Here is a 2683-nt window from a genome sequence, read left to right as displayed (position 1 = left end):
GATCATTTTATTTAGATACTTCAATCCAATTGGGGCTCATGAAAGTGGTAAACTCGGTGAAGATCTCATGGGCATACCAAATAATCTCATGCCTTTTATACTGCAAGCAGTTGTTGGAAGATTACTTGATTTCAATGTACAAGTCACACATATACTGCAATTTTTTCTTTGCAGCATCATATAATAGTGACATGGACACACACACACATACACATTAATTCTGCATCAAACAAGTAATCATGCTTCTTAACATTTTGCATTCTGTTTTTTCTATAACAGAATGCTCATTGAGCTGTTATCCATTAATCTTCTTACTAATCTTTCTATAACAGAATGCTCATGTAGAACACTGTAAATTATTGGTTTTAGTTCCATGTACTATTATTAGTAGTGCCTTATTGTTCCTCTTTCTTTTGCAATTGATTTAACTTGTTGCACTCCCAGATCTGGTTATTTGGTTCCATTAAATTATTAATTTGTTGTCTTAGTGTTTTTGTGTTAAGCTTTCAAACATATTGATTTGCGTAGATCATTTTGCATTCAACAGGTTGGGCAAATATCGAATGATTATAGCAGGATGCATTATGAACCGGTAAGTACATTTTCTCTTTGTAATAGGACCAAATAATGCACTTACATTGCACATAAAATTTGTGGTATGAACTTCTTGGTTATTCTCATTGTTTAGTATTTGTATGCTTGGGAAAAACTTCTAATAGTTAGTGTGGTCTTCTATGCATAAAAGGCTGGTGTTATATTGAAGAATGAGTTCCACACTAATATGAGCTTTGTGTTGAATCAGGGCATTGTTTTTTAAGATTGTCTGTTACTGCTAAAACCAATAAAAGGCCATTGATTGAAACTTCCAAAGAGTGTGGTTTAAAAAGCTTGCTTCTCCAAATGTGAACACTAATGCACGCAACACTACCTTCTAAGTAAGTTTAACATATTATTACGACATAATTTCTTTCTATTTTGTTCTGAAAATTTGATGTTCTGAAAGTTTAACACTAATTCATTTTGAATACATGTGCAGAACACCATGAGAGCTTTTGTTGAAGCTTTTCAAAGGCAGCAAGATAATTATATGGAAACTTTAAGAATTATATAGATGATGCTTTGCAAGAAAATCCCCAAAATATGGGGAGCAGAGGAAATAAGAGCGGATATCATCACGAGGGAGTTCAAGATCGAATTTGCCTGAATATTATGATAATTAGTTTATTCTTAGTTTTCTAGATTGTACGAATATTATTGAAATATTCATGATTTTGTACGAAAACTATTTATGGATTGTACAAATATTATGATGATATGTTGTTGTTTAATTAAGGCTAAAATATGGTTTTAGTCACTGCAAATAAGCCTCGTTTTGGTTTTAGCCCCTGTAAAAAAAAATTGTAGTTTTTGGTCCTTGCAAATTTTTTTGTTTTTTAAAATAGTCCCTGGAGGGACTATTTTCAAAATCAAAATATTTTGCAAGGAACTTTTTAAAAAACAAAATATTTTGCAGGGACCAAAAACTACAAAATAGGTTCAGCCATCATGTGCCACGTATGCAAATCATCACAAAAGTAGGGTCAAAGACTATTTTCAAAAACAAAATATTTTGCAGGAACCAAAAACATCAAAAAAAATTTACATGGACTAAAATCAAAACGAGACATATTTGCAGGGACTAAAACCATATTTTAGCCTTTAATTAATTTGTGTCTTATTAAATTTAATTTTTATTTCTTTAATTTATTTGTGTTTAATTAATTTAATTTTTATTTCTGATAATGCTCGTATGGATGTTCCTGACCAAGAAGATGCAACTGGCTGGCTAGTCTATTGAAGAAGAGGTTTCTAAGGAGATTTTTCACTAATGACTGCCTCTCTGAATTCTATGGTACCTGTTGGAGCTACGGAGACTTCCTCTGAGTAACATCAAGTAGAATGAAAGGAGATTAATCAGTGTCATTTGTTTACTTTTTACGCATGACATGGGGATTTTTGGGATCAGTACTCACTAAGATCTTTTGGGTTGTTGTGAGATTAGTGTCTTGATGTGATGTAGTCCTTGGATGGTTCAAAAGCTTACAAGTTTTCTTTTATATTCCCATGTGATGTACTCACTAAGAAGTCTTCAAAAACTTCTTGGTTTTCTCTTTATTCATGTTTTCTGAAAGAAACTGTGATTTCTTCTTGACCAAGTATAATATGAAACATTGAGTTCTATACTGGTTAGAATGAGAAAAAAGTTGGTTAGAATCAGGAAAAGTTCAGCTAGAGAACCAACATACAACGCAACACCAATTGAATTCAGAGAGATAAAAGAACAAATACTTGCCAAGTCCTTTTTGGATCCTGTTAGTGAGTTAATTGGGTTCTGTGTTGCTTTGCAACTAAGAGCAACTCCAATGCATGTTCTACACTATGTTCTTGAGAGACAAGAACAGAGAATTTTGTTCTAGCCATTGGAGAAGAATGACATGGAAGTACAAGCTGGAGAACTGTTCTCCTAGAGGAACATGTTCTTGCACTGTTTTGTCAGAGAAAACAAAAGCAAGGAGAGAGAAGAGGAAAGGAAATGAATATATAATACTATGTGAAGTTCATGGTGGACCCCATATAAAACAAACTAAGAACTTAGACTATGTGCAATGGTGCTGTTGAACCTGACATTAAACAAGCAAAAGCA

General features: G+C 32.9%; 1 long non-coding RNA gene across 1 annotated transcript; it reads left to right on the top strand.

Annotated features, from left to right (window-relative positions):
* Nucleotides 1-624: 624 nt before the first annotated feature.
* On the top strand, nucleotides 625-1332 carry LOC146928966 (uncharacterized). The gene is made up of 2 exons (XR_015008230.1): nucleotides 625-935; nucleotides 1037-1332. It is a non-coding gene; the product is annotated as an uncharacterized LOC146928966 (long non-coding RNA).
* Nucleotides 1333-2683: the final 1351 nt, after the last annotated feature.

This window comes from Medicago sativa, chromosome 4 (genome assembly GCF_051527215.1).
Source record: "Medicago sativa cultivar Bolivia chromosome 4, Bolivia_mono, whole genome shotgun sequence".
Taxonomy (NCBI): domain Eukaryota; kingdom Viridiplantae; phylum Streptophyta; class Magnoliopsida; order Fabales; family Fabaceae; genus Medicago; species Medicago sativa.
Note: the sequence above shows the minus strand (reverse complement) of the source record. Positions and strands in the feature narration are given on the sequence as shown.